This window comes from Scyliorhinus canicula, chromosome 4, assembly GCF_902713615.1.
Source record: "Scyliorhinus canicula chromosome 4, sScyCan1.1, whole genome shotgun sequence".
Classification (NCBI taxonomy): Eukaryota; Metazoa; Chordata; class Chondrichthyes; order Carcharhiniformes; family Scyliorhinidae; genus Scyliorhinus; species Scyliorhinus canicula.
The window spans coordinates 106163172-106172376 of record NC_052149.1 but is presented as its reverse complement, the minus strand read 5'-3'; positions in this window follow the sequence as shown (position 1 = coordinate 106172376).

Genomic DNA, 9205 nt, shown 5'->3' with positions numbered 1-9205 from the left:
CTTCCGCCAAAGTTGCTCACAATTTCAGCATCATCCTGGAACGCAAAGAAAACTCCTGGCAACTTTGCTCCACCCACGGTATATTTTTTTAACATAAATATTTTTATTTAAGTTTTCATTTTCTAAAACACAAAGTAAACAAATCCATACAAACAAGATACCATTTCCAAACCCCTAACCTTGAGGAAAGAAAAAAAACCACAATCTCCCCTTATCAATCCTCCCCGCCCAACCCGGACCCACTGACTGTGACCAATTCTTAAAGATAGAAAACCAAGGTCACCACCTCCAGTAGGCCCGGGCCCAGGACCCACCCAAGACAGCCACCAACCCCACCCTGAAGATGAGACAAAAATCCCTACTCCTCCCTCCCACTCTGTTCCGCTACCCCACTTCTCCCTCCCGCTCCCTCCCACCCTGCTCCCCAATCCCCCTCCCCCATAAAACTGAAAAAATACTTTCCTGTGAAACGACTCTCTCCTCTCTCACCCACCTCCCCCACCAAACAAATAAGCTAGGCTCACTGAACCTTGCCCAAGCAGATCCAACTCGCCGCAGCCCCTCCCCCACTTCACTCCTGTTGACTAGCTGAAGCATTATAGCTCGCAAAGGTAACCCCCCCCCCATGCAGTGTGTATGCTCAAAGAACAAAGAAGAATGACGCATCCCAGTTTCCCCCAACTACGGATGAGTAATCAAAGTCCAATCCCCTTACAATAATTAAACTCCCCTCAGGGGAGGCAAATATTCCCCATACTGTTACCCTGACCACTACCCCTCGACAACCGCACCCCCCCTCAATCCCAAACATGTAACAGATATAGACTACACCGTATCTCAACCAATCTGTATCAACTGTCCCCATTAAAGTCACAATGGAATCCATTCAATCAAGTCCAAGTCCATGCTCCTTAACAAAAGCCTTCACCTCCTCCGTGTATGAAAAAAAAATCTTTTGACTGAAAAGTAACCTTCAGCCTTGCCAGGTACACCACTCTATATCTGACTCCACTCCTGAATAATGCTGACTTCGCCTGATTAAAAGCCGCACTTCGCTTCACCAACTCCATTCAGTTTGGTAGATTCTGATGATACTTCCTTCCCACCCCGAGTCCTGATTCACTTTAGCCCATTGCAGAACCTGTCCTTTTCCTGGAAGCTGTGGAATCCAATAATCACTACACATGGCAGCTCATTCGCCCGAGGCTTCTGGCGGAGTACTTGGTGGGCCCAATCCAACTCTGGAGGGGACCATCGCCCTTCCCCACCAAATGATTGGCGAACATCCGAAAGAAGAGAAGTGGGCAGCACGGTAGCATTGTGGATAGCACAATTGCTTCACAGCTCCAGGGTCCCAGGTTCGGTTCCGGCTTGGGCCACTGTCTGTGCGGAGTCTGCACATCCTCCCCGTGTGTGCGTGGGTTCTCTCCGGGTGCTCCGGTTTGCTCCCACAGTCCAAAGATGTGCAGGTTAGGTGGATTGGCCATGATAAATTGCCCTTAGTGTCTAAAATTGCCCTGAGTGTTGGGTGGGGTTACTGGGTTATGGGAATAGGGTGGAGGTGTTAACCTTGGGTAGGGTGCTCTTTCCAGGAGCCGGTGCAGACTCGATGGGCCGAATGGCCTCCTTCTGCACTGTAAAATTCTATGAAAAAGTGCTCAGTCAGCTTCGAGCCCTCCACCCTCTGTGACAACCCCGCGACTCTGAGCTTCTGCCTCCTCGATTTGTTCTCCAAGTCACCCAACTTTTCCCTCAGAGTCTTCTCCCTTTCCTCCACCAGCAATGTTTCATCTTTCAATGAGGTGATTCGCTCACGATGCCATGACAAGACCGCCTCAACACCCTTCAGCGTCGCTCCATGCTCCTGCACCGTCTCCAAAGTTTTTTCCAGCTTCTCCCGAATCGGGCCAAGTGCCGCCGCAATTGACTGCTTAAGGTTTCCATCATCACCCTCCCCTGCTCCTCAAAATGCTTCGCAAATTGTTTTCCAAACTCCTGCACCATCATCCCATTCAGCATTTCCACCGTGTTATGAGCAGCCCCACCCAAGGCTGGGTCCGCCACTTTCCTTATCCTATATGTTCCTTCTCACCGGAACTGGCGCCGATACAAGCAACAACCTCCCCCTCCCCATCAGGGGATGGGTGGCGAAGCTTCCTAAAAAAGGAACTGGCCACCATGAAGGAGGCAATAAAAACGGAGATCCAGGTGGCAGTAAAAGAGGTGGTGATGGGGGCGGTGGCCTCCCCCCAGCGCACAATCGATATCCTGGGGAAGAAAGTGGAGGCGCAGCAAAAAACAATCCTGGACCTTGAAAAAGCTTTGACGGACCAGAGTGAGGATCGTCGCTCTGGAGGCAGATGTGAAAAGGTTGGTGGCAGCACAAGTAAATTTGAAGGGAAAGATCGAGGACCAGGAGAACAGGTCCCGGCAACAGAACATTCGGATCATGGGCCTACCGGAAGGCATTGAGAGCAGAGACCCAACAGACTATATTGCCCCAAATGCTGGGCAACTTAGTTGGGAAAGAAAGTTTCCCCAATCCTCGAGAACTCGACAGGGCACACAGGTCGCACCGGCCGAAGCCCAAAACAAGGGAGCAGTCAAGAGTGGTCATAGCAAAGCTGCACCGGTACCAGGACTGGGAAAGGATCCTGAAGTGGGCCAGGCAGATGAAGGCGAGTTCATGGGAAGGAGCAAAATCCAGGTCTACTAGGACATTGGGGCAGATCTCGCAAAGTAAAGGGCCAAGTTCAACAGGGCAAAATCGGCGCTCTACAAGAGTGGGGTGCGGTTTGGCATGTTATTCATGGCAAGACTCTGGGTTACGTACCAAGGTAAAGAAGACTATTTTAACACCCCGGCAGAGGCAAAGGACTTTGTGAAATCTAATGACCTGGACAGGGACCAAGCTCGGTCGCGATGAAGGCTGGGGAAAAAAAGAGATGAAATCAGAGACTATAGTCTGGGCTATACGTTTGCACGGGACTGCGCTGCCTTGTTATGAATAAAGACACTAGGTACAGAAGGAAGAGAGGACTGGGAAAGCAGGTGAGGGGGAGGAGAAGAGAATGCAGGCAATCAGACAATAAAGGCAAAAGGCTGGACCGCCCTGGGAGGGCAGCCACTGTACTAGCAGAGAGGGCTGGCACAGAAGACAGGTGGACTGTAGCACTGATGGAACCATCAATTCAGCGAACACGTGTAGTTGGATCTGAACAGAGGCTTCAATACACTTACAATAGAACCAGCCTATTCGTCGTTGAATTTCAGGTGAACTGGCAGGCTGGCTCTAAGGTACTGATCTTTATACATCGGTCCCAGGGGGAGGAGTCCTGGGCGGAGCCAAGGGAGGAGCCCAGTACAAACTCTCGCGTACTCCCAGAGTGACTCCCCCTAGTGGTCGGATAGTGCAACTGCACTTACAATGGGTAGATAACGAACATATATACATGGAGTGATATTGGCAACTATATATAGTGTGAATCACATTCACCACATTCACCCCCTGTTAAAAAATCAAGTCCGGTGGGGGTGATGGCTCAAAGAGTCAGTCTGTCCGGTGGACGAATTGTCCGTTTTGATCTGCGGAGCACCAGGGTTGCAGCCTCTTGCGGTGGCTGGGCGGGCGTCGAGGTCTGGGCTACGGTTGCCGGCTCCGGGGTGAGTCTTGACCGAGCCTCATACACCTCCTGGTCGAATGGAGACTGGGGGCGCGGGGGGCGGGCTGGTGCTGGCGCTCGGGACTGATGGGGTGAGCTCGCAGAATCGGGGGCGCAAGGGGGCGGCCGCATAGGGAACGGGGATAGGAGTTCCTCGGTGGGGCTATATGGGGGGCTGGATCCAGCGGGTGCCAGGTCCCGAAGGGATACTGTGCCTGGCGACCGTCCGGGAACTCAACAAATGTGTACTGTGGGTTTGAATGAAGCAGGCGCACCTTTTCAACAATGGGGTCGGTCTTGTGCGCCCTGACGTGCTTCCTTAGGAGAACCGGGCCTGCCGTCCTCAGCCACGCCGGAAGTGAGACCCCTGTGGTAGTGCCCCTGGAAAAAATGAACAGCCGTTCGTGGGGGGTTTGGTTGGTAGCTGTACACAGGAGGGATCTAATTGCGTGGAGCGCGTCAGGGAGGACTTCCTGCCATTGGGAAACTTGGAGCTTCCTGGACCTGAGGGTCAGTAGGATGGTCTTCCAGACCGTCGCGTTCTCCCTCTCCACCTGTCCGTTCCCCCTGGGGTTGTAACTGGTAGTCCTGCTCGAGGCGATGCCCTTGTCGAGCAGGTACTGACGCAGCTTGTCACTCATAAAGGATGCACACCGGTCGCTGTGCACATAGCTGGGGAAACCGAACAGGGTGAAGACAGTATGCAGGGCCCTAATGACTGTGTGGGAGGTCATATCGGGGCATGGGATGGCGAAGGGGAATCGGGAGAACTCGTCAATAATGTTAAGGAAGTAAATGTTTTTGTTAGTGGAGGGGAGTGGCCCTTTGAAATCGATCGCAAGGCGTTCAAAGGGCCTAGAAGCCTTGACCAGGTGGGCCCTGTCTGGTCTACAGAAGTGCGGTTTGCACTCCGCACAGGTCGGGCAGTCCCTGGTGACCGCTTTTACCTCCTCGTTGGAGAAAGGCAAGTTTCGGGCTCTGATGTAGTGGGCGAGCCGGGTGACCCCCGGGTGGCAGAGGTCATCGTGGATGGCTTTTAGGCGGCTGATTTGCACGCTGGCGCATGTCCCGCGGGATTGGGCATCCGAGGGCTCGTTGAGCTTCCCCGGTCGATGTTTGATATCGTAATTGTAGGTGGAGAGTTCAATCCTCCACTGAAGAATTTTGTCATTTTCAATTTTGCCCCTTTGCGAGTTGTCGAATATGAAGGCGACCGACCGTTGGTCGGTAATGAGGGTGAACCTCCTACCTGCGGGATAGTGCCTCCAGTGTCGGACAGCCTCCATGATGGCTTGTGCTTCCTTCTCGACTGAGGAGTGTCGGAGTTCTGAAGTGGATAGGGTATGGGAGAAAAGTGCAACGGGCCGCCCTGCTTGGTTTAAAGTGGCTGCTAGCGCTACCTCTGAGGCGTCGCTCTCAACCTGAAAGGGAATGGATTCATCCACGGCCCGCATGGCTGCTTTGGCGATGTCATCCCTGATGCAGCTGAAGGCTTGGCGCGCCTCAGCAGACAGGGGAAATAGTGTGGCCTTGAAGAGTGGGCGGGCTTTGTCCGCATATTGGGGGACCCACTGTGCGTAGTACGAAAAGAGCCCCAAGCACCGTTTGAGGGCCTTGGGGCCATGGGGGAGGGGGAGATCTAAGAGGGTGCGCATGCGGTCCGGGTCTGGGCCCTGGACTCCGTTCTCCACGACGTAGCCGAGGATGGCTACGGGTCATGCTGCGGGTGCAGCATGCTGCGGGTGCCGCCTGCTGCGGGTGGCTACCGGTTTGCAATCCGGGGTGAGGTTGGTGAAGAGTGGAGGGGAGGGCGATGCACAGCGTGGCGAGGCTGCAGATAGTGAGTGGGGGCTGGGGCCTGCCAAAGCTGAGGGTGAGACTCTTGAGATTACATTGGAAATCCAAGCCTAAGAGGAGTGGCGCACAGAGGTCGGGCAAGACATACAGTTTAAATTTGGAATAGCTAGCGCCTCGAATCGTTAGCGTTGCTGTAGTGCGGCCTTGGATTTGGATGGAATGGGAGCCCGAAGCGAGGGCGATAGTTTGGTTGACGGGATAAATAGGGAGGGAACAGCGTCTTACCAGCTCTGGGTGTATGAAGCTCTCTGTGCTCCCGGAGTCAAAGAGGCACGACGTGTTGTACCCGTTGATCTGGACCTCCGTCATCGAATTTCTCAGATGCTTGGGGCGAGATTGGTCGAGGGTGACCGTGTTGAGTTGCGGGCTGTGTGGTGGGTGCCCAGGGGAGTCGAATTCTTCCGATCGGGCGTCCTGTCGAGTAGATGCCGCTGCGTTCTGTTGAGCTTGATGCAGGAGCACTGCGCTGAGTTGCGGGCCATGTGGTGACTGCCCGGGGAGGTTGTACTCCTCCGATTTGCTGTTTGAGTCTGGGGATGCAGCTAGGGCCCGTGGATCGCACGTGGAGGGTGGTGATGAAGATGGCGTCCAAGATGGCGGCCCCCATGAATCGCACATGGCCGGCCGCATGGTGGAGGTTTGCCAAGATGGCGGCCCCCATGGATCGCACGTGGCGGGAGGGGGCGGAGCCTGAGCGTAGGCCGCTGCGTTGCGGGTCCCGTGGGCCTGCTGGTGCTGGAGGCGTTGTTTTTGGACTGTTGGGGTGTTGAGGGCTGGGGCCCTTCTGCTGAGGCACACTTTAGCATAGTGGCCTTTCTTCCCGCAGCTGCTGCAGGTCGCGGATCGGGCTGAGCAGTGCTGCCGCGGGTGCTGGCTTTGTCCACAGAAGTGGCAGGCTGGAGCAGTTGAATAACTGGTTAGGGGAGCTGAATAGTGCTAGGCTGGAGCAGTTGAATAACTGGTTTGGCGAGCTGAGTAGCTGGCTGGGGAAGCTGAGTAATTAGCTGGAGCAGCTGGATAGTTTGAGTAGTTGACTGGGACAGTAGGACCGGCTGTGGCAGCGTGATAGCTGGGGCCTTGCGGCACAGGCTTGGGGGGTCCTCAGGTCGGGGGCCCATGCAGGGTTAGCGGGGTCCGCGGGAAACGAGTTGAGTCTGCGGAAGGAAACTTCCATCGTGATAGCAGCCTCTACGGTAGTCTCTATGACCTGGGCCCCATTTTCTAATAGTCTCTGGCGTACATAGCTGGATCGAAGGCCCGCTACAAAAACATCCCGCACAGCAAGCTCCCTATGTTCGGCCGTGGTTATGGCCTGGTAATTGCAGTCATTTGAGAGATTGTTCAACTCGCATTCAAATTCAGCTAAAGTTTCAGTAGCCTGTTGTCGGCGAGTCGTGAAGACATGGCGGGCAAAGACCTCGTTCATGGGCCTAATATACATTTTGTCCAAAATCGCCAGCGCTGCGATGTAGGAACCGGCTGGATTTAATTGTGTAGAAATTCTGTGGCTTACCCTCGCATGCAGTAGGCTGAGATTTTGTTCCTCCGTAGTTTCAGCAGTGCTGATTTCGGCCAGGTAGGCCTTAAAACATTTCAGCCAGTGGCAGAAGGTTTCTTTCGCCTCTGCATCCTGCGGATCGAGTTCTAGACGTCCTGGTTTTAGAGCGGATTCCATGCTTTACTTCGGCAGCTTCTTAAGTGTATTAAATTGATGGAACCATCAATTCAGCGAACACGTGTAGTTGGATCTGAACAGAGGCTTTAATACACTTACAATAGAGCCAGCCTATTCATCGTTGAACTTCAGGTGAACTGGCAGGCTGGCTTTTTATACATTGGTCCCAGGGGGAGGAGTCCTGGGCGAAGCCAAGGGAGGAGCCCAGTACAAACTCTCGCGTACTCCCAGAGCGACTCCCGCAGGTGGTCGGATAGTGCAACTGCACTTACAATGGGTAGATAACGAACATATATACATGGAGTGATATTGGCAACTATATATAGTGTGAATCACATTCACCACACGCACACCTCTCAGGGAAGAGGGAGCGCCTGCCCAAGGTCGGGAGGAGGCACAGCGGTATGGAGAGGGAACACAGGGACGGGGGTGGCTGACAGGGAGGTGAAGATGGGGAGAGGGGTGCATGGGGGACGGGGGGAACACAGAGCAGACAGGGGACAGAACAGGGGAAAAGAGTTGGCAGCATAATTGGCTTCGGTAGGCAGGGAGCAGGCCGAGGAATCAAGATGGCACCGCAAGCAGCCACTATGGAGGGTTCCTAAACAATGGGAAACCCCGGAGTGTCGGGGCGCACCCATGTGGCGTACACACAGTTGGCGGCCATGTTGGGTGCCCCTGGAAAAAGGGAAACCCAGGTGCGCACGGGCACGACCTCATAGTGAGAAGAGTGACCCACGGTCTCTTTAACTGCATACTGGACCCATTGACCAACCGATGAAACCCCAGAACAGAGAAAAAGACAGGCATGGCGAGGGAATTGGGAACATTCATGGAACAGATGGGGGACCCATGGAGGTTCCTGCACCTGGGAGAGAGGGAATTCTCGTTTTTCTCACCAGTCCACAAGGTATGGACCCGAATCGACTTCTTTGCAGTGGGGAAATCGGTGCTCCCAGGAATAGAATGGTCCTCGATAGCCATTTGTGACTATGCCCTGCACGATGTGGAAGTGAGGTTAGAGATTAGCTGTGCCCAACGCCCCACATGGAAGTTGGACACCGATCTCCTGGCCGACAAGGCCTTCTGCCAGAATATATCACTGGCCATAGGCAACTACGTGACTAACAACCGGAACCTTCCGCGTTCTGGGAAGCTCTGATCAGAGGGGAAATTATAGCCTGCAAGGCACGCAGAGACAGGGAAGAGAGGGTGGCCAGGCGACAGCTGATTGACTCCATCTTGGAGGCCGACAGAAAGTACTCCAAGGCCCCGATCGCAGAGCTGCTACCAGAGAGGAAAAATCTACAAATGGACTTTAACCTGCTATCCATCAGGAAAGCAGTGTCCCAACTCCGCCAGATGTGGGGTCCTTCTACAAACACGGAAAAAAGACTGGCCGCCTACTGGCTCACCAGTTGAGAAAGCAAGCAGCCACGGGGCAAATACCGCAGGTAAAGGTTAGCAGAGGCAGACTGGTAACGGAACCAAAAGAGGTCAATCGGACATTTAAGACCATCTACTGACCGCTGTACACCTCCGAGTCCCGCATTGGGGACGTGGGGATGAAACAGTTCCTCGGTGAACAGGACATGCCAGTTTCAGGGGAGGATAGGCGGGGGAGCTGGAAGCACCAATAGATCTGGGAGAAATCATGGAGAGCATCAGCTCCATGCAGGCGGGGAAGGCAATGGTCTCCTCCAGAGTTGGATTGGGCCCACCAAGTACTCTACAGAATGAGAAAACAAAAGGGCTGTAAATAGACAAAGTACATAGTGCAATTGTTATAGCCCGCCCCACCTAGATCTTCCTGAATAGGAAATGGGACTACTTGGCGCCGCCCTTTTGGCACCGATCAATTGGCGCCGACCTTTTGGCGCTCATCTGTTTTGGCGCCGTTCATGTTTCATCTGGGGGCAGCTGTCTGACCGCATGAAGAGGAAGGATCTACAATGGTGTACACAGCTCAAGTAGCAGCAGGAGCGGGGTACTGACCATCAGAACAGTCTCT